At 33.1% G+C, this 23,590-nt stretch overlaps 1 long non-coding RNA gene and 2 pseudogenes across 3 annotated transcripts; 2 read left to right on the plus strand and 1 right to left on the minus strand.

Moving 5' to 3' along the window:
- Window positions 1–2,662: 2,662 nt before the first annotated feature.
- LOC125188566 (uncharacterized) lies at window positions 2,663–3,468 on the minus strand. Its single transcript, XR_007170748.2, has 2 exons — window positions 3,201–3,468; window positions 2,663–2,759 (listed from the first exon to the last, which is right to left on the minus strand). It is a non-coding gene; the product is annotated as an uncharacterized LOC125188566 (long non-coding RNA).
- A 13,897-nt stretch (window positions 3,469–17,365) lies between these two features.
- On the plus strand, window positions 17,366–19,853 carry LOC125188561 (MACPF domain-containing protein CAD1-like; annotated as a pseudogene). Its single transcript, XR_016130788.1, has 5 exons — window positions 17,366–17,392; window positions 18,335–18,525; window positions 18,898–19,091; window positions 19,194–19,348; window positions 19,435–19,853. The product of XR_016130788.1 is annotated as an MACPF domain-containing protein CAD1-like (transcript).
- LOC148926913 (MACPF domain-containing protein CAD1 pseudogene) lies at window positions 19,686–21,670 on the plus strand (annotated as a pseudogene). Its single transcript, XR_016130789.1, has 5 exons — window positions 19,686–19,735; window positions 19,861–19,971; window positions 20,486–21,095; window positions 21,183–21,278; window positions 21,422–21,670. The product of XR_016130789.1 is annotated as an MACPF domain-containing protein CAD1 pseudogene (transcript).
- The last annotated feature ends 1,920 nt before the right edge of the window (window positions 21,671–23,590 follow it).

Below are 23,590 nucleotides of genomic sequence, written 5' to 3' on the forward strand. Positions count from 1 at the left end.
TTTTCGCATAGATTTTTTTATATAATTTTAAGCTATACTCACAACTTTTAATGCTTTAGGAGTAAAATATATAGACTTGATTCATTGCCACTAAATAAATCAATAAATCCAAATTCCAGTACCTAAGTAATGTGTTTGTTTAGTTTTGTCTCGTATTATTGTTAAAGCATATCCATATTTTTCTTGATCGATGATATTATTTGAGTGAAATATAAAAAAAATTACTGGATAAGTGCATTTGCATATGCATATTCGTGGTCTATAATAAAAATATTAGCATGGATAAATTCTGGACGATATAATAACAATTTTATTTATCATTTTCCACTATTTTGTGATCTTTTAGGACTTTGAGAATATTTTAGTCCATTTATAATTCTTTCTTTCTTCATGAATCTCTCTCCTAACTTTTCAAAAGTTAGCCTTTTAATTTTATTATCCTACTCGATATTTTGAGATTTTTCATCCTTTTTTTTTTGGTGATGTTTTGACTGCATTCTTTGTCCCATTCATCTTTTATTTCTCTTTAAACATTTGTTATCATAAAAATCAATAAATCCGCATGAAAATTAGAGATAGATAATTGGACATTGCCTCTTTTTAAATTATGGACTCTATAGATGAGACATGTAAAACTATAGAAAAACGTATATAAGCAAAGGCACCATTCCACCAATGGAATAAAATGAAAAATATAATAGGGACAAAAGGTTTTAAACTATTGCTTTAATAATGCACATGCTCCAGTTGAATAAACAATATGCCACGTCATGTTTCAGCAGTTTTAGAACTGCCAAAACTTTGAAATTTTATTACTATTTCATTAATTGTGACAACCGATTACCCCAAAAGTCTATGGTTTTAATTAAATGCGTGTTGGTTCAAAAACATTTTTTACATTTTCTGGCGAGAGAGGTTAGGGGTTATTATGTAAACTTGTTAATCTGAAATAGTACTAGACTACTTACTTTTTACCAAAGATTTTTTTATAATTTTAAGCTATAGTCACAACTATTTAGGATTACTAGAATATGTAGACTTGATTCATTGCCACTAAATAAATAATTAAATGAAGTTCTAGTACCTAATTGTACTTAATATATTTGTATGGTTGTCTCGTATTATCGTTTATGTCTATCTATTTTTTTCTTGATCGATGGACGATGATTATTACAGTAATTCATGTGAAAAAAATTTCCATGTCACAACAATATTGTTGAGATCATACTCCTTATTTATCAGAATGAACTATAAAAAAAGTTACTGAATAATTGCATTTGCATATGCATATGCATATTTGTAGTCTGTAATAAAAAAATATTAGCATCGATAGACTCTGGATAACTAGAAGATGATGATTTTTTTGTTAATCATTTGCCACTATTTTGAGATTATTGTTGTAATTTTCAACTTTTTTAGACTTTGATCTTTTTAGTACGTCTGATGATCCCATCTTTACCCTTTCATCTTCAAGCAGTTTCTTGACTTGAGTGGGAACACTATGATAGATCTTTAGCTTATAGTATATAGTTATTCACCTCTGCAAATATCTATTAGAGATTTGTTGACCTTTTTTATTATATTTTACTCCATTTTTGTTCCATTGATCTATTATTTCTTTTTAAATATTTCATTATCAAAAATCAACATACTTATTAAATAATTAATAATAGAGAATCAAACAAAATATACTTAAATAGTAATACTCCTATAAAAACTACACAAAGCATAACAAATTTTGAATTTATTACATTCTCGCCGAAAACTTTGTCCCATTAGACAATTAAATTTGACTCAGGGCTCCCCACTCTCCACAAACTAAATGCAATGTGGTAGGGTCAAAGACGATTATAGACCAATAAATGAAATGAATGTCACGGTTCCTTATCATATCCAGGCTATTTAATTGACTTCGATGTTTTATTATTGACTTCATGTTTCCTTATCAGTATCTTTTCGGATTCCTTTTCGTTTTCCCTTTTCTTTTTTCTTTTCATGATATAATTAGGAATAGTATCTCACGAGTGGTTTCAGATAGCTCATATATATAGTACCATCTTATAATTTGAATATTATATTTGAGCATCACTCTAATTTAATGTACATTTGATGCTATTTATTTTATATATTTAATTTTATTATAATATATTAAAAATAATTTTTATATTTTTAATTTAACAAATTTTATAAAAATCAAAACTTGATTTTTATTTATTTTCTCTATAACTTCAAATAAATGAATAAAACATAAATATAGCTTCAATTTTTATTAAAATTAAATATATAAAACAGAAGAAATAATACTAAACCACTTTTTCTATCTATAATTCTTTACACTTTATTTACAAATTTCAATACAATTAATTAATGTATAAAAAACATATTCAAAGTGGGGGAGCCGCATTCACAGTTTCAGTTTCACACCTACCTTATTAATTTGCAACATATTCAAGTCCGAAATTAAAACTACTCCTACTATTGTTGCATTTGACTAAGTAAAAATGAGTCTAATTTGTTTTCAATTAATTATTCTATCAAACATAAAATGTTATCCCATTTATCTCTAAATATTAAAAAATACTCGAAGCAAAAAACTGCAGTAATAGTTTCAAATAGAACAAGGATACAAAACAACTAAAGCAATTATTTTTAAAAAGAAAAATTCAATCCAAAATCATTACATAAAAAAGGAACTGTAAATCAACACAATAACGAAACATATCTTGGCGTCAACCGTGGCCCGAATCCACCAGTGAGACCTGTTGCCACAAATTAATAAGGAAATTATAAGTTTCAAAAGTTTGGTCGTCTAATTATTTACACAATATTTCCCCCAAAAACATATACTCCCTCCGTCCATGAATAAGAGTCTCATTCATTTCCGACACGGGTTTTAAGAAATGTTAAGAAAAGTGGGTGAAAGAAAGTTAGTGGAAAATAGATCTCACTTGTTTATATTAGTTTTAAATGTCATGTGAGTAGAATAAGTTGGCGGAATGTGGGACCTTTTGCCATTTATAGAAATAATGAACCAGGACTCTTATTCGCGGACGGACCAAAATGGCAAAACGGGACTCCTATACGCGGGCGGAGGGAGTAGTTGATTTAAACAAGATACATCATATCACCAATGTAACAAAATGAAAAATATAAAAGAGAATGGAAAAACACTTAGATGAAATGAAACAGGATGAACATACTATTTAGATGCGGATCCGAATATGCGGGTTTTGTTGGTGTGTCCTCCAGACGAGGTTGTGCCCGTGACTTTGTTGTTGCTCCAGAGATTATCAGCAGCACTGTTGTTCTCCCTCTTATCTGTATGGGTCTCTTCACGAGGGAAAGAATGAGCTGCGATTGCTTCGGATTTTGGCTTACCACCCTTCGCCTTAGGGTTTGGGGATTCTTTAGCCTTCATCCCACTCTTTTTTCCCAAACCCAACTTTTTTCCTGCCTCTGACATTTTATGATCTTAATCAAGATTTGTCAATATAAATGAAGCTTGTGATACCATTTTATAGCACAGATCCAAGCTTAATTAAATACTCCCTCCGTCCCAATAAATATAAAACATTTGGTTTCCAGCACAGGATTTTATGCAAGTGTTGTTTTGTGAGTTAATGAAGAGAGAGTAAAGTAAGAGAGAGAAAAAAGTAGAGAGAGTGATGTTTCCATTTTAGGAAACGTTTCATTTTTAGTGGGACAATCCAAAAAGGAAAACGTTGCATTTCTAATGGGACAGAGGGAGTATATTTTAATAGTCAAATAGTATATGCAAAGTGGAATAGAGGATAGATATACACACAACAATATACACGTATTATGGGCCCACTGTCATGCACGTCGGCTTTTATATCAAAAACTTCATCTTAAGAACAATATCTAGTTACAGATCACGGAGGTCATTTTTATAAAAATTAAAGTTAATTGTAGATCGATTTAGTTCGTAAAATGGATGTCATATTTAGATCATTTTAGTTTATATATATTGGCATAGTTATCAAATTGAATTTTCCCCATATTGTGAAACTTCAGTTGATTATGTAAGAAAATTTTGGTAAATATAATTATAGAGTTTAACTGATCTTATTAACCTTTCTAGTGGAAAGAAAATATAATGTATTAACAGGTCATTATTCACCTATAACATAATTATACTATGAAACATGATTTATTCTAGAAAAAGATATTAGTAGTACTTAAATAAATATGAAATGCATCATATCTATGAGATTGACTAAGATGTTTAACTGATTTTGACTAATGACTAGCGTGGGCCTCTCCCTCTCTTTTCCTTTTTCTTATATTTCAGTGATGTCATCAATTTGGAATATTTTCTCCTTATTAACAAGTGGCTTCGGATTTAGTAGCTCATAAATAAATAAAATTCGCGACTTATATGATCAAAATTCGTAAGCATCATTTTCATTAAATGCAAGTTTTACATTTCTGTTTTTTTGTATATTTAAATTTTTTTTGTAATACATTAAAAATTACTATAATATACTACAAATTTTTTAATTTACAAATTTCACAAAAATCAAGCTTGATCTATTCGTTTTCTCTATAACTTCAAATAAATAAATAAATAAATAAATAAACTTAATAAATTGGTCTTTATTTTTATGAAACTTATAAAAGTAAAATATTGATAATAAATTTAAATTTGTTAAAATCAAATTAAAAATATAAAACAAAATAAATAATACTAAATATTATTTGTCACTATTTCTTTATTGTTTTAAAAATATCAATAAAATTAATTAATAATTCTAAAACAATATATTCAATGTGGTGGAGCCACATTAACCCCCACGCATATTGTGGAATCACAATTTGACTAGACTATTTTTGGTTTTGGATTAAAGTATAAATGAGTCTAGAAACTTCTACGTTCTAAACTAATTATTCTATCAAAAATAATATGTTATCCTAGTTTTTTTACAATATTTTATTATTTTTTATTTATATATTTTCAAACATATGATACTCTATAAGAAATTATATTCCATATGATCATATTACCAGGAATCATAATCTACAATAACATTATTTTTTCCGTTAAACGAATTGATTCAACTTTTTATGAGTTTAGGGAGTAACTTTTTATACAGAAGAGATACTCAAGGCCATAAACTACAGTAGTTTTTAACATAAACAGATCAACAATATGATCAATCTATAATTAAAAAAACATTCAATTCAAAATTAATACAAATAAAAAAGTCAGATCAATAATAAAACGATCATCCAAATCCACCGAAGAGGTCTGAACTCATCATCTATGACACAAATAAGGAAAATTATAATCGCCCAACTTTTGGATAAATTTTGTCACGGAATAGATTTAGTCAACGCAAAATGCCACTATAATTTGACATTCTCATGAAACCTTACCCATTCGATATTTTGGTTCTATTAGTTAACACTTAACACTTAACACTTGATTCAAACTTATTTAATTAATAAATAAACACTCCATCACTGTAATATTTGATCGTCTAATTACTTTCATTCACTCTTTTAAAATAAATTTCACAAAATAATTATTTACATAATATTTCCCCCTCAAATAATTTCGGCAATACGCCGTAAAACTAAGCTGCAAATATTAATGGTCAAAGTTTGGGACTAGACTTTATTAAAATCTATTTTCTTTACTTACGTTGCTCCTAACTGCACCGACTTTTTCTCAACACATACACTTTGTTATTTTCCTGAATTTTATGTAATAGGTTTGGTGAGAAAAAAGGGAGCAGATCCTCTGCCGTGGAGTAATTCACAGCACACCATGCTGTGGTTAAAACGCAAACAATATCAAATGAAACGCAAACCATAAGCCTTGATGCATAATTCGCTTTATTCATTATTCAAACACTATTTCCCCATGGCCCACCTCACCGATTCATTCTATGAAATACAAATATACAATATTTAATAATAAAACTGTTCCAATATTTTTGTCATTAATTATTGAAAATGAATTTGCATTATTAATATTTCATGGACAAGTAGATTTTGATTTAGAATAAACAACTCATTAATTTTCTAATTTTTTTACCCAATTACTCCCATTCCTATAAATATGATTATTACATATTCATTTTAGTAATCAGTAACCAAAAAAAAAAAAACAATTTTAATATAAATATATTTAAGGGATATTGGTATTAAAACTAAAATTTTGGCAAATTTTAAAGTTCGTCTAAAATACCTTAAGATAGAAAAAAAGTGCGTAAGTTAGTCGGATATAGTGGTTGACCTATCGTGAGAAATAACAAACAAAATGTAAAATTTGTGATATTTTAGACTAATTTTAAAGTTCGTCGAATATATCAAAGTTTGGCCAAAAATTTTAGTTTTACTACCAATATCCGTTAAATATATTTATACTAAAATTGGAATTTTTTTTGTTACTGATTGCCAAAAAGAATATGTAATAATAATATTTATAGGAATGGGAGTAATTGGGTAAAAACTAGAAAATCCTTTATTCCAAACCAAAATCTAATTGTTCATGAAATATTAATAATGCAAATTTATTTTTAATAATTAATGACAAAAATATTGAAACAGCTTTATTATTAAATATTGTATATTTGTATTTCATAGAATGAATCGGTGAGGTGGGCCATGGGGAAATAGTGTTTGAATAATGAATAAAGCGAATTATGTGTAAAGGCTTATGGTTTGCGTTTCATTTGATATTGTTTGCGTTTTAACCACAGCATGGTGTGCTGTGAATTACTCCACAGCAGAGGATCTGCTCCCGAGAAGAAGAGGTAGAATGTGAAGTATTGGAATTAAAACTTTATCTATATATTTTGGAAATAAAAGATATTCATTTCAAAGGAACAAAAGATAATGTAGTTTTAACTTATTTCTTTAAAATCTCATCTTTAGTTTACAAGAAATCACCAAAATAAAGTAAGCAAAAGAAAATACGGGTAAAGTAACGGGTAAAGTAAGAGAGAGAAACAAAATTTCGAACCGAAGAAAATTGGTTTGTTTTTCAAACAAATTTTAATCAGCCGCAACATTGGCTGATTGGCCCACTGTCGTACATCATATTATGTTAATTCACTGAATCTATTACTTTAAACACTAAAACTAAACAACCATTTTTAACCAAATGCTAGTAACTACACAAAATATAAATATATTAATACTAAATGTGGTGTTTTAATTCAAAAACTCCTATCTTACTTTCCTATATGCTAGAATCCATCTTTATTAAGAACAATATCCAGCTAAAAATCACGGAGTTCATTTTTATTAAAACAATTAATTATGTCATAACACGATTGGATTGTTTTAATTCATATTTATTTGCATAATTATCAAATTGAATTTTCCTTATATAGAATACTTAATATTGATAGGCAGGCTGATACGATTAACTCGTATCGGGGTGATCGTCGATCAAGGGTTTTTCACGGGAGCTTTTCCCGTCGATCACGTGAGATGGGATTTATGATTTGCGGAAAAGATAAAAAAACAAGAACGATAAAGATAATTAGTATTTTTTCAATGATCAATTCAATAGATAAAACTCCTATTTTGTAATACTAATAATAACCTAAGTTAATGATAAGAAACAAATATATGGAACAAATCAAAAGATAACTAGATAATGAGATATTGGAGACAAATATGGACTTTAACTGGTGCCTAGACCAGTGCTATATTAAATTGCGCATGAATTTGATTGGTGAGTGAATGTAGTAGTAACCTCAATATTGAATTTTTGTGTATAAAGACATTAGAGAGATGTGTGAAAGCTGGACGACAATTTTCTTTAGACGGTGGCTTCATGAAATTGTTACGACTATGATAAAGTGCCTTAAGACCGTGGGCCTCTTTTTTTTATCGTTAAATTATGTTTGCAAAAAGTCGTATTGCTGTTCGTGTGAATTAAGACCACTTGATGAACAATTTAAAACTTGTAGTCTAATTAGTGTTTATACTATAAAACATTTAATCTCTTTTATTTTGTTTGGAGAAGATACTTCGATCACACTAATCTTTTGAGATTGTATATCGTTAATTGTGACAGCCGATTTACCCCAGAAGTCTATGATTTAAATGCGTGTTGGGTCAACATTTTTCACATTTTTTTTGCGGAAGAGATTATTTGTTTATACTGTTTGCTTCTCCATATTCTTTCATGACACACTTCAATTGTTACATTTACAGTGGTCTACGTAACTCTTTAGTCTGAATATTAGACTACTGCTTTTTACTTACATTTTATTACTCATGGTCTAGATTTTTTTTATATGTACACTTGATTCATTGCCACTATATATCAATAAATTTACATAGTCTAGATTTTTTGAATATGCATATTCATGGTCTACAATAAAAATTATTAGCATGACTATGAGATGGAGTACATCTTTTAGGATTCTCTCTTTTTCCGTGCAACGAATGTTTCTCTATCTCGATATCCGTGTATTGACTTTTAAAAAGTTAGCCATATTTTAAAATAATTTGACATTTTTGCGGCCATTTCATTTTAAATACTACCTCCAGTTTATTAGTTGTTGTGTGTATAAAAATCAACAAACTTATTAAATAATTTGTGATAGAGAATAACCAAATTATACTTAAATAGTTTAAAAACTACACAAAGCATACCAAAATTTCAGTTTATCACATTTTGTCCAAAATCTTTTGCCCATTGCACAATTAAATGTGAGTTTTGGAGTAAGCTTGACACAATTAATGTAAATAAGCTCCAAACTCTCCCAAAACTAAATGCCTTGTGGTCGGCCGGGTCAAAGACGATCACTGACCAATAAATTATGCAACACCCATTTATGTATGATAATTATTAATCAACTAATTAAATTAATTGAAATACTAAAAATGAATGTTTGCTGATGCAGTAATACCAAACCTCAAAAAGGACGGATATAATTTATTAAACAAAGCGAAGAAAGAAAAGAAAAATGGAACTTCAAAGATGGCGTGTTCTTCATACCCCGACCGAGTTTTTATTGCCATGAATTAATGTGTATGTAAACTTCCGTTGATTAATTATGTAAGAAAATTTTGAAAATATAAATATAGAGCTCGATTGATCTTATTAAATTTTCTAGTGGAAATAAAATATATTTAAATTGATTAATAGGTCGTTTTTAACCTTTAACATAATTATGAAACATGATTTATTCTATATAAGATACTACCTCCGTCCCCTAAATTTTGACAGACTTTGACCCGGCAGAAGGTGAGTTGAAAAAGTTGGTGGGATGTGGGTCATATTTTTAAAGTATTAGTTTTATAATAAAATGTGAGTAGGAATGAGTTAGCGGAATATGTAGTCCACTATCAAAAATGGTAAAAACGAAGTGTGTCAAATTTTTAGGGACGAACCGAAATGGTAAACTGTGTCAAAATTTGGGAGACGGATGTAATAAATAACATGATCTGAATGTCACGTTTCCGATCCATATCTACGCTATTTAATTGACTTAGATGTTTAGTTGATTTTGGATCAGCAGAGGCCACCGCTTTCTCTTCCTTTTTCTTTATCAATTTAAAATATATTTTCGAATTGATTAATAGGTCGTTATTATTGTGAAACGATTTAATCTAAAAAAGATAAATTAGTAGGAATATATAGTATCTTAACAACTGCCTTCGGTTAATTAAGTAGCTCATAAATGTTTATTATTCTATATACCTGTATATGACTAGATACATATTTTATATGAGTACAATTCATAAACATCATTCTCACTAAAATTATGTTTAACAACATTTATTTCATTATTAATTTTATAAATTTCTTAAAAATTAAGCTTGATTAATCGAGTTCTCTATTACTACTTTAATAAAAAGAATAAATATAACAAATTGAACTTCAATATTTATGAAATTTATAAAATTAAAAATATTAACTTTTAATATATGAAAATCAATTGAATATAAAACAGAATAAATAGTAATAGTAGTACTAAGTTCAATATTATTAATTAATAGTACTTCTAAATCAACATATTCAAAGCGGCGGACCCACATTAACACCCACACTTACTAATTAAGGAATCACAAGCCCACGACATATTCAAATCATTAACCCAGAGTATATTTGCATTTGACTAGCTAGACTATTTTTACTTTTTAGTTTTGACTACAGTAAAATGAGTTAGAATGTTCCAAATTCTACAGAAAATAATGTCATCCCAGTTTTTGTCAATATTTTTCTTATTTTTACTGATATTTTAAATTACTACTGCATGATAAGTAATCTATGAAAAATTATCTTCTCTGCAACTATTCCATATTATTAGGATCAGTAAAATCTACAATAACATTATTTTCTTATTAAACAAACTGATCATAATTCTTTAACTTGTTATTAGTTTACTTACAGCAATATAGTTTGAAACAGAATAATGATACAAAACAACGACATCAATTTATTAATAAAGAGTAACGTACAATCCAAAATCTATCACTACAAATTAAAAATTACAGATCAACACGAAAACACGAAAACGGAACATATCATGGCATCATCCATCGTCCAAGTCCACCGGTGAGATCTGACTTATCTGATGACACAAATTAGGAAAATTATAAGTTTTCCAACTTTTGGATAGATTTAGTCAACGAAAATGCCACTTTGACTTTCTCATTAAACATTACCCTTTGATTTTTGGCTCTATTGGTTAACACTTAACGTTTTTACTATTATGAACTTGATGCAAACTTAATTAATTCATAAATATACTCCATCTCTCTAATATGTGTTCGTCTAATTCATTTCATCCACTCATTTTAATTTTTTTTCAAAATATAATTAAAATTTACACAATAATTTCCTATCAAATAAATTCGGAATTCGCCGTATAGAATGAAGATTGTCAAAGATAAGGACATTATTAAAATCTATTTTATCTGTACGTATATTGCTTCTTAACTGCACCGACTTTACGCGACACTTTTTATTTTCTAGATACTTATTATGGTGAGAAAAAGAGGTAGAATGATTGGAATTAAAACTATATCTATATATTTTTCAAATAAAAAGTAGTATTATTTTCATATTTTATCCACAAGAATGCGATTTCCTACTTATGTGTAAGTATGTACTCATATGTTGCAGATTTTTTAAAATATCGAGTCTATAGATAAATTATGAATTATAACAAGAGAAAATTGGATCAAAAGAAAATGCGATTTTGGAGTTTTATCAACAATTTGCTTGTGTAGGCGGGGATCCGGTATTTTCTGAATCCTTATGCAAGGACACCAATGCAGCAAAACAAAAAATATCTAAGAGAAAAGGGTAAAAAGTGCTTGAAAACACCATCAACCTTAACCTCTACAAAAGTAAAGATTTTTTTATACAAATTCCATTTTTCCTACAACCCCATATTTGAATGAAACAACCGTATTATCACAGAAAAAAAAGAATGGAGAAATACATATATATGAAATAAAAGATGATGGACATACCTATTTAGACAATCCAAACATGCGCCGGGTTTTTTTGTCCTGTGTAGCTCCAGACGAGGTTGTGCCCGCAACTTCATTGTTGGCCAAGATATTAGTGTTGTTGTTCCTCTCATCTGTATTGGTGTCTTTAGGAGGAGGGAAGTGATGACCTGCGATGGCTTGGGCTTTTGGTTTCCCACTCTTAGAATTAGGGTTTGGGGCTTCTTTTGCCTGTGTCTCACTCTTTTTTCCCAAACCTAACTTTTTTCCGGCGTCTGACATTTTATAGATTTGTGAATTGAAATGAAGCTTGATTCCCCATTTTATAGAGACAATCCAAGATTTAATACTACTATTTTTTTATTGATCGCAATAGTCAAACTCAAATACACAAATGCTGGCCGTATTACTTTAAAAACTAAAACTAAAATACCGGATTTTTATATGAGTTAGGGCTTTTAAATTTTAATTATAGTTAATTAAAAGTAAACTACTAGCCGAGCCTCCAACTACCGCAGTTCAGGAAAGTTTCTTTTGTCATTAGCTTTGCCTATTGCCATTCTATTTACTTTGTAACTAGATAACTTCATTCCCATTGCCATTCCTATACACACATATAGTAGTATTTTCTATATATATATATATATATATATATTGATACTACACATATATATATTGCTATAAACGACTGCTACACACACATATAAACACATATTAGACACAAATTATATATAAACAGTACATGAGTTCACACATACATATATATGGGATATATATTCAAATAACAACAAAATTTAGATTAAAAAAAATTAAACAAAAGACAGGTCTAGGTCGGGTACCCGCAGGTAACCCGTTTTGCCACCCCTATGTAATTAACATGTAACATAACACCTGTCTATCCCAAGTGTATTACTAAAAATTATGAAAATTGCCAAAAACTTTACCTATGAAAAACGGTAGCGTGGTTTGACTCCCTTCTTTTATTCTGTCCAACAACTTTTTCACATTAGACAATTACATGTGACTTTAGAGGAAGCATACAACAATAGTCAATAAGCTCCACACTCTAAACCTAATTGCGTTTTTGTTTGGTCAATGACAGCTAGACCAATAAATTTTGCGATACCCGTTTATATATGATAATTATCAATCACCTAAATAAATTAACTGAAACACTAAAAATAAATGTAATACGATATCCATAGGTATCACATAAAAACGTTTAAACATTGCTAATGTACTATATATACCAGCCAAATATTTTGCTTATGCAGTTATGCCATGCAAAACTCAAAAGGACACAGAGTATAATTTATTAAACGAAGTGAAAAAGTAAAAGGAAAAGAAAACTGGAGTTCAGATTTGGCGTGTTCTAATTCAATACCATTATGCCTTATTGAGTAGACAATTCTTTGGTTTGCAATTTGCACGATTTTGTAGCTACCCTCATTAATGCGTACAATATATAACTAGCAGTATATGATTGGTGATTGACAAGTGTCAGTCATATTGCTAAAATATTGACCCAATTGAATCCACATGAGAATATATTTGTAATGTACTCCTATATTGGTAAGTTTATATACTCATATTTAAATTGTTAGAGCACTCCCAATGGGTTCCCTTAAAACTCCCTTATTTCTGCCACATCAGCACCATAATTTATCTCCAGTTTTTAGCCAACTTTTAGCCAACTGCTCCAATGGTTTCTCCCTTATTTCTCCCTTATTTCTCCCTAACTCAACATTTCATTTTTACATCATCATTTTTAATATTATTTAATTTTCTCTACAAATGTGTTTAATAAATAGATTTATAATGAACCCATCGACAACAACGAGCTCATCCACTGCTCATTTGCTTCATCAGTGTTGGGAAGTTGCGAACTCGACTCTTTGCCCTTACCCTTACTTTTTCGAGAATTTTTCCTACTAGAGCTCATAATTTTGAAGATTGAAGATTGAGAAAGAGATTGAAAAATTGAGAGAATTGTGTGTGATGAATGGAGGAGGAAGAGGAAGTATTTATAGTGGTGGATTTAACAAATTTAGCCGTTTAAAAAAAAAAAAAAAAAAAAAAAAAAAAAAACGCCGAATTATCGCCGAATCGCGCCCACAGTGGGCGGCGATGATTCGGCGATTTTTCAGCGATGAATCGCCGGATGGCGTTAAATCGGGAGAAAAATCGCCGATTTTTCGCCGAATTCCTTTCATTGGTCGGCGAAAACTCGGCGATTTTCGGCGAAAAATCGCCGAGTTTTCGCCGACGCCATTGGGAGTGCTCTTAAGTATGATATTGAAATAGTACAATCGATTGAACTTAATTCTTCCCATTACTTGAGAATACACACGTAATGTTGGTACAATTTATATTGTTTTATACTCATATTTAAATTGTGGAATATGATATTGAAATAGTACAACAATCGATTGAACTTAATTCTGAAGTAAATGTGGAAATTCCAATTCTAGCGCCCCTAAGTTCAAAACGCTATTAATTAAAGTCTATAAATTAGATGATTCATTTATAATAAAGAGTAAGGGTCAAAAGTGGTCCTGAACATGCATGTGACGATTTTATGATTTTGGTCAAGAACATTATGTTTTGAATTATTTCGTCCAACACATTTGAAAACGAGCCGGATATTTTAGTCCTTTTTGTACATTTACTATGCCAACATCTGCCATTCATTCGAGGATGCATATATACATGAAATGATCAATACTTGGTCGTTGAAATAAATATGAAACATGATTTATTCTTAAAGGATAAAAAAAAAAAATACTGTGAAACATGATTAGAATGTCACGGTTTCATTAAATCATATCTACTCTGTAATATTATATCGTCTCATTGATTTTTCATTTGAAATAATCACAACATTTCATGACCGTAGAATTAAACGTAGTACATAAATTTATGATGTAGAATATGTAGATGGTCATGAATGTTGACTTTCTCAAAATATTCGTCTTCGTGCATTAATTGCTGCTATCTGAACGGACTCATTTAACACACATTCTCTAAGAAATGTTTGGTGAGGAAAAGAGGTACTCGAACCGTAGAAGGTGACATCCACATATATTTTAGGAATATATATAGTAATAGTAGCTATCAAAGTACAAATATATTGATCATATATAGTAATTTACTAAAATGCGGTGTTTTAATTAAAAAACTTCTATCTGTCTTTCCTAGAGGCAGTTAAGAATCCAACTTTACTAAGTATAATATCGAGTTACAAACAAATTTGTCCAGAAATCAACAAAAAGAATTAAGTACACTAATTTAAATGATAAATTACATCCCAACTTTTAACTTGTTCCTACAGCTAGACCAATGCTACTAAATTGCATGAAATTAATTCGTTTGTGTGGTTAGTAACCTCAAAAGTCAAAATCGATTTTTTGCGTGTAAAGAAACCGACAATATAGAAAGAGACATACGATCGTTGGCCTCTTCTTTTGTCTAACTTTTTATGGATTATATCATACTCCGTATCTCATTTTATTAATTATTGAAAGGATCTATTAGAACAACTAGTGATCAATTTTTGTTTACAGATCTAATCACATAAACATAATTATTGATTTGATCTGATTTTGTAATTAATTAAAAATTTTGGCGCTAATGTTAATTGATAATTACTTTAATTGATGAAATTATTAGGCGTCTGTTAGGATTTGTGAATATGAAACGAAAATACAACACACCAAGAAATTACGTGGTTCGACGTAAAAGTCTACATGGACAACACAACTCGAACGATTTATTCCAAGCGACGATCAATTCTTTACAATGAATGGGAAACAGAATAGAAAGAAATCTATGTATGATCACACACACACTCCAAATCTCTCTCTCTAATCTTGAAGAAAACTCTTCCAACTGTGAACAAACCTCTCTCACATTTGCTGCTCAGAATGAGCTACTTCCAATCGGTTATAAGAGCATCTCCAATGGTCGGCTAGCGACCAGCTAGCAGATTCGCGGCGCTGGCCGATCGGCTAGTCGAACCATTGGAGGCGGCCAGCGGGAATTCGGCGAGCGGGTCGGCGTGGGCTGGCCGATCGCTCGGCGCTGGCCGCCATTGTGGCCGCCCGATCGGCCAGCGATCGACCAGCGATCGACCAGCGCCAATTTTTGTTTTTTTTTTTGTTTTTGTTTTTTTAAAACCTATATAAACGCGATTTTAGTTTCATTTTCATTTGCACCACTTGTTTTAACGAGTTTTCTCTCTCTCTAACTTTATGTACAAGAGCATCATCGAGCGATGGATCACAACAACGAGTCCAGTCCAGCGACGAGTGGATCTCAGACTCCCACGGTACCTGTGGGATCTGGATGGGGCCAGATGGGCGGGCAGATGAGCCCAGGGTTTAACGTCCCTTGGGGGCAGTTGATGGGGATGATGGCCGGTGCGCCGGGGGGGGGGGGGGTGCAGGGGGGGAACCAGGAAGGTATGCCGGGGGGTATGCCGTGGGGGATGCCGGGCGAGGGGCAGGGGAGCCAGGGGAGCGACGGGCAGTCAGCGCCGGGGTGGGGAGGTATGCCCCAGATGCAGCAGCAGATGATGGGGATGATGTGGCAGGGATGGATGCAGCACGGTATGCATCCCGGGATGTAGGGGTCACTGTGAGGGGACACGGTATATCGTCCCTCGCTTGATTTTTTGACGGCTTCGTCTCACACGTCGACCCCAGTGGAGACGCAGTTCACTGGCGATGACCTTCTGTCATTGCATGATATGGAGATCGATCTCGGAGATCCGGATACTCTCATTCCAGCGAGGCGGGCCGCGCCGAAGAAGAAGACGAAGGGGAAGGCCAAGGCGGTCGGCGAGTCGTCGCAGCTCGTTGGTGACGACACCCCCGGCCAGAGGAAGTGGACGGAGGATGAGTACGCCGGGGTGGCCAGGGGGTGGTTGGAGGTGTGCGACGATCCGCTGGTTGCGAACAACCAGCGGGTCGTCAACATGTGGGCGAAGATCAGAGCTGCCTATAGGAGGCACTGCCCGCACAGGAAGGACTTCAGCGGGGAGGAGGTCCGGAAGGGGAGGGAGCGCATCAGGGCCGCGGTTGGCCGTTTTTCGTCGTTGTACGCCAACACCGTCCGTCAGCTCACTAGTGGGCAGAATGAGGAGGACGCCCGGAGGATAGCCGAGAGTCAGTTCCCCTTGGCGGGGAAGTATAAGGAGTTCAACTTCTGGGAGTGCTTTTTGTTGCTGAAGGACTCCGAGAAGTTCCGGGCGGGGTGCGACGCTGGGTGGCCGAAGAAGCAGAGGCTGAACTATTCCGGCGACTACAGCGGCAGCAGCGGCGGATCCCACGATCTCCCCCCGGATGCTGAGGAGTTTCCATCCCCTCCTTCAGTTGCTGGTCGCCCTCACCCGGTTGGACAAAAGCGGGCGCATCGGGCTGCGAGGGGAGAATCCCACCTATCGCCCCATGAGGTCCAGTCATCCGCCCTCCCACCCGCCCCACTCGAGTACACTCTCCATTCGCGTAACCATACGCGAGATCAGATGTACAAGGTCTTCCAAGATTGGAGGACCGCCACTGACCCCACGGAGAAGATGTTTCTTCCCTCGATGCTCGAGAGCATGCGGGTTGATTTGGAAATCGCGAGGGCACGGCTAGCGGGTTCCGACGTGGGCTCAGATACCACGGGTGGCGGCAGCGGCGGCGGCGACGGCGACGGCGACGGCGACGAGGAGTAGAGAGTGGCGGGGCTCGTGTGTGGAAGCCCTTTTTAAAAAAAAAGTCATGTATTTTTTTTAAAAATCTTTGTACTTTTTTTGAATGAAATGAATTAATTTTCCCGTATATGTGTCGTAAATTTAATTCCGTAATTTAATCGTAATTTTAATTCCGTAAATGTAGTATTTTTTGAATTATTTTTTTGCGGCTGGCCTATGGCTGGCCTAAATCTAATGTGGCAGGTGTATTTTTAGTGCTGCTGACGTGACAGGGAGAGAGAATGACTGACCTATTGCTGGCCTATTTAGCATTGGAGATGCTCTAACCGATTATTCACCCAAACTCACCATATTTCATTTAGGTCCCTCCGCATTGAAGTATTTGCATGGACACCCTGACTACAGCGTCAATCAAAACGACACCGAACTATTTATCATATTGAATTTTTGAATAGTGATCTCCAGTAAATGAATGAAGGCAACCCAAAGTTGGATATTCAGTGTAACAATTCTTGAATTGGAATGGATCTGGGCTTCATTTCACAAGATCTTATATATCAGAGCCCATTCTCTACATCAGCCTTTTACCCAAATGAAAATACCTCTTCCAACTACCTAAAACTATCTCGACTTGATTTACTTTTTGCATATATAATGTACCCAAAACTTATTTCTCCTGCCCCTAATTCCGAGAGATTAGAATTACAGTTAATATTAAAATTATAATTTTAAAAGAAAATACACAGACTCTCTAGGCCCGGAGAGGATCTCCTGCTCTACCGCAGACAAGGAATCTCAAAATCTCCGAATCTTTGGTCTACGTTGACATTCAATGTAGCAGTGGTCGGAGTGATAACCTGTTTGCAGCTTCCACGAGTAATGGAATGATTGCATTCAGCTTTTATTTTATTCAATTGCTCTTCTTTGAACTCGATTTTGCTCTTCTTGGTTGGATGTGTGGGTTTATGAATTGATATAGTGATGTAGTAATTCTTGATTTTTAACAAGAATGGATTTTTATCACTAATCATTGCTGCATAGCTTCATTGGTTGATTTGTATCTACTATGCTTTAGTTATGTGCCTGTCGTATTTGATTTGTCTACCTGGGGCAACATTGATACTTGAATTGATTGATAAGTATACATGTCTACATAAACTTTTCATGTAAGCCCAGATTCTGTAGCATTGTCATGTTTTAACTTCAATTTTGCAGATACCACTTGGATGCTTCAATTCCATGTTTAATTTCAGCTTCTCTTGGCAACTTGATGCAGCAACTACGAAGTCACTTGCAATGGTTGGATGTACCATCCCAACTAGTTAAGTTTGCGTAATGAAATAAAGCGTGTCTTAGGATCATGCATCCTTGGCAAGGTGAAGCACTCTGCAAGTAACTTTTACTGACTGATATTGCTCGTCTTCGGTATCATATGTGTGTATAACGTATATATGTTGTTTCCATTATAAAAATGTTGTAATAGTATGATTTTGTACCGACTTTATAGTGTATGGAAAAGCAGTAATATTTCAATTTTGAAAACCTTTAAATGGATAGAAATTGGTTGTTAGTTTTAGAATGTAAACTTATCTGCTTAGAATCTCCTTCAAGCACCAAAGGTATTTCTACGGATTGTCTCTTTTGGATACTAGTAGAAGAAACTTTTTTAAAAGGTCATGCTGTAACTTGAGTGTGTGAAAGGTTGACTACTGGATTTCTGAGTTCCTGATACAATTCTCTGTCTACAGTTTCATAGAAAATTACGGAACCAACATGTGACCTTTGTAACAATTGGTGGAAGGGATGTTGTCTATGTTAGACAGCACCAATCATCACCCTTATCCTTGTAAGATATTGAGAACTAAGCGAAAGATATTGGAGATTAGAGGTTCTCAGATTCAAAGGTCAATACAATGCTGGCACTCTAAAATACAAGGACAAGGTTAGTGAAGAGCACTGCTTCAGTTTATACCTTCAGAAATGATTCTCAGACTGAAGTATCAAAATTTTTATTGATAAGTGAATTGTATTATTTTACCTGAAGGATGTAACGATTATTTTCAGAAGGAGAGGGAAAATGACCTTGAACAGAGCTACTCTAAGTGGGCTAGGACTGTAGAAGGAGCCCCTGATGTGATCAACATGACATTTATCTTTATCGTCTCTTTGTGTGAAGGAGTGGCCGGGATAAAATCCTCTGTAAGGATTCAAACTTTTGTTATTATGCCATTAGTGTAGTATTAAATTCTTCTAAATCCTCTGTATTCCGTTGGAATATGATTTAGGCTGAAGAACCACTTTTTGTCACTATGAAGTTTGCTATCTGGAAACTGGAAAGGTTATTAATATTGCTCGCCCCCATTCATTAGGGATGTCAGAGAACAAGAAAAAGGATCCAATATTGGTATACAAAAGTCACTATAATGTACATGGTTGAAGCAAAATCGTATTGGTTGAAACTAAACAATGACTACTTAAAGAAAATTGTATAGCTGGATAGACTCATTTTCTTTTACTGTGTAGAGATGCCTGGATGATGGTTATTTTCATGCAGCCTGCAAACACTGTTGGAGTTCTTTCATTCATGTTTATATCATGATGATTTTAATATTGACTCAAAACATGTTTGTCATACTTTAAAGATATCTTGTCATTTGATAAAGAATTGGTCACTGTTTTCCTTGATCTTGAATTATGTGTTGTATCCACAGCCTGCCACCTATAGAGGATCTTCAGTATTTCTTGGATTTCCAAATTCCTCGGCTGTGGGCTCCTGAGCAGAACAATATAGGGCTCCTAAGCCGTATATTAGCCCCGATCAGGTATACCACTCTAGTTTTGTTTTAACTATGTGTTTTTTCCCATTATTAGCCTAAAAATCAGTCACGAATCCTTGCTGTTGCCAATATGTGTGTTATTATGATACACATCTTCATTATCTTCCTCAACAACCAACATTTTTGAAGTACACTATGCCATTATAGTTGAGTTTGTCTCTACCAGTAGTCGGGACTATAATAAAGAAGCAATTATATGCACCCCACATCATACCTCATATTTCAGTACACAGGGTGTGTTTTCAATAGATTTTGGGGTGTGCTTAGCATGTTTTAGCTTATGGGAAAAGTAACTGCATGCTCCAATATATTTTACTGAACTGTAAGAGATGACAAATGCTTTTAGGGGCAATTGACATTACCAAATTCGATGTGTGATTTTGTGAATTTGCTTGCATGAGTTCACTTTTGTGTTTGATCTCCATTACATATGTAAATAAACTTCTAGTAAGAGAAGCTTAGACAGTAGCCATAGCTGATTTGTGGATTGGTATTTCAGGTTACAATTGGATGCAAGCCCGTCACCGTACTCAAGCTCAACCTTGAAGGAAGCAAACAAAATTTTCTTGCCATTAACTTGCAGCCTCTGGTTTCACTTCCGAAGATTCTTCAGCCCCACTGGGACACATACATCCCCATATAGGTGCACCCAAGTGGCAAGGGCCCGAAGAGCAGGATAGCCGATGGTTCGAATCAATCAAGTGGAAAAACTTCTCCCACGCCAGCACTGCACCGATAGAGTACACAGACACGTGCGTTGGTGATATCTCGGGCGTTCAAATCGTCACTGGAGCACAGCTCGGCGTGTGGGATTTTGGTGCCAAAAGCGTCTTGCACCTGAAACTGCTCTTCTGCAAAGTCCTCGGATGCACAATTAAGGCTACCAGTCTGGGATCATAGCTCCTCAAATATTTCAGGTGCGCAGAAGCCTAATGTTTCGTCTTCTTCATTATCAAACGAGAATCAAGGCTGAAAATTGTCCATTGAGACATCAAAGCCACTAATGTGCTGCTGGATAGCGCTCTGAATCCTAAAATATCTGATTTTGGATTGGCTCGTCTTAATGAAGACAAGAAGACACACATTAGCACAAAAGTTGCTGGAACAATGTACGTAAGTTTCATCTCATTATGTTGGTGACGCTCTCTCCCTGGCTGCCCACGACACTAATAAGCGTGATCGTCCTTCATTTGCAGAGGATTTATGCGCCTGAATATGCACTTTGGGGCTATCTAACCGACAAAGCAGATGTTTACAGCTTTGGAGTCGTGCTTCTGGAAATAGTCGAAAAGGTAACAACAACTACATGCCTAGACACAATTTCGTCTGCCTTCTTGATTGGGTACTAATTACGTTGAGTGATAAGTTGAGTGATAAATGCCCCTAAATAAGTATGACAATTCTTCTCAAACTGCTACATTCTTTGGCGTTGTAGGCGAGCCACTTGAACGAGAGCAAGCACATCGATGAACTCATTGCTCCGACAATGCGCTTAGGTTTTTTTGTCTGCCTAACTCCGGACGACGAGGTTGTGCCTGCGACTTTATTGTAATTGCTCCATAGGTTATGTTGCTACACGTATAGTAGCTATAAAAATATACTAGTATTAATTAAATATATTATCACAATGTATTATAATTAAACTAAAAATAGTAGTATAAAATAAAACAAATAATGTTTAACATGTTTCGAAGCGAGAGTGATACTCACCTAGGGCATGTAACATATCATTTCCCTTAGTTTATATATATTCATTTGCGTAATTATAAAATTGAATTTTCCTTATATAGAATACGGAGTGGAGTACTTAACTGGTGCCTAGACCAATGCAATGCTAGTGCTGAAATTGCACGAATTTAATTCGCCCAGTGTGGTTATCAACTGGTTACTATCCTCAAAATTGACTTTTTGTTTATGCAGACATAAGAGATCTCTTTAGACCTGAAATTGCTACGACTATTAAGAAAATTCTCTACGACTACGACCGTGGGCCTCTTTTTTTGATTATGTAATTATGTTGCCACAAAAGTCGTATTGCTGGTGATGAGAATAATATCTAATGCACTAATTATATGTTTAAATGATTTTGGACCAGCGTGACTCGCTTTCTCTTCCTTTTTCCTTATATTATTTGAGTGGTTTATATTTTAATCAATTGGGAATAGTAAATGTTTATTCAAGTGACACGAGCGAGTGGCTTCGGATTTGGTAGCTCATAGTAAATGTTTATTATTTTATATTCATGTAAATGTGATGCTACATTTTTTATATGAGTATAGTCTTAGTTTATAAACATCATTCTCACTAAAAGCATATTTAATGTTGTTTATTTTATTTTATATAGTTATTTTAATTTTAATATATTAATAATTTTAATTTTATATTTAAAAAAAAAAAAGCTTGATTTATGACTTTCTTTGTAACTTCGAATAAATTAGCAAAATTAATAAATTGGAACTTCAACTTTTATGAAATTTTTTAATTTCAAAATAATATCTTTTAATATGTCAAAATAAATTAAAAATATATAAAACAAAATAAATAATAGTATTACTAATTTCTCACTATAATACTTTGTCATTTATTTAAAAAATTCAATATAATTAATTAATACTACTAAAACAACATATTCAAAGCGGCGTTCCCACATTCAAATCCTAAACCCAGACTGTATTTGCATTTGACTAAACTATTCTTAGTTTTGACTATTCTAAATTATTCTATAAAAAATAGTAGTACTAATATGTTATCCCAGTTTTTGTTAATATTTTATTGATGTTTTAAAATACATGATAATAAGTAAACTCCACAATAACATTATTTTAAAATTAAACAAACTAATCATAATTCTTTAACAAAATAATGATAATACAAAAACTACGGCATCAATTTATTAAGTACTATAATAAAAAGTAACGTTCAAAAAATCACTACGAATAAAAAAGTACAGATCAACACGAAAACAGAAACATAAAGGACCGGTGAGTGAGTTACCTGATTAAACAAATTAGTCAAATTATAAAGTATAGATTTGGTTTGGGCATGTTGTTAATCAATGCTAATTTTGACATTCTCACGAAATCTGCCTCACCCATTTGATTTTTTGTTTTTCTATTCACGGTTAATTAACACTTTTATATTTTATTCGCATGAATACAAGAGATAGAGCGTGACGAAAGGAGTACTATAACTACTAGCTAAATGTGGGGTTTTAATTCAAAAACTCCTATCTTACTTTCCTAGAGGCTAGAATCCATGTTTATTAAGAACAACATCCAGCTACAAATCACGGAGTTAATTTTATTAAACAATTAAGTCCGTATTTATTTGATCAATTTAGTTCATTACATGAATATCATTTTAAATTATTTAGTTCAAATTTATTTGCGTAATTATTAAATTAAAATTTCCTTAATATTGATAGGCAGGCTCGGACTTTTAACTGGTTCCTAGAGTACCAGTGCTATAATATTGAATTTTTGTGTGTAAAGACATTAGAGAGACGTGTGAAAGCTTCGTGAAATTGCTACGACTATGAGAAGGTGCCTTACGACCGTAAGAATTAAGACCACTTGAAGAATAATCTATAACTTGCAGTCTAATT

The sequence above is a fragment of the Salvia hispanica genome, chromosome 5 (genome assembly GCF_029641045.1).
Source record: "Salvia hispanica isolate PSC_SH4W2 chromosome 5, Shi_PSC_v1, whole genome shotgun sequence".
NCBI lineage: Eukaryota > Viridiplantae > Streptophyta > Magnoliopsida > Lamiales > Lamiaceae > Salvia > Salvia hispanica.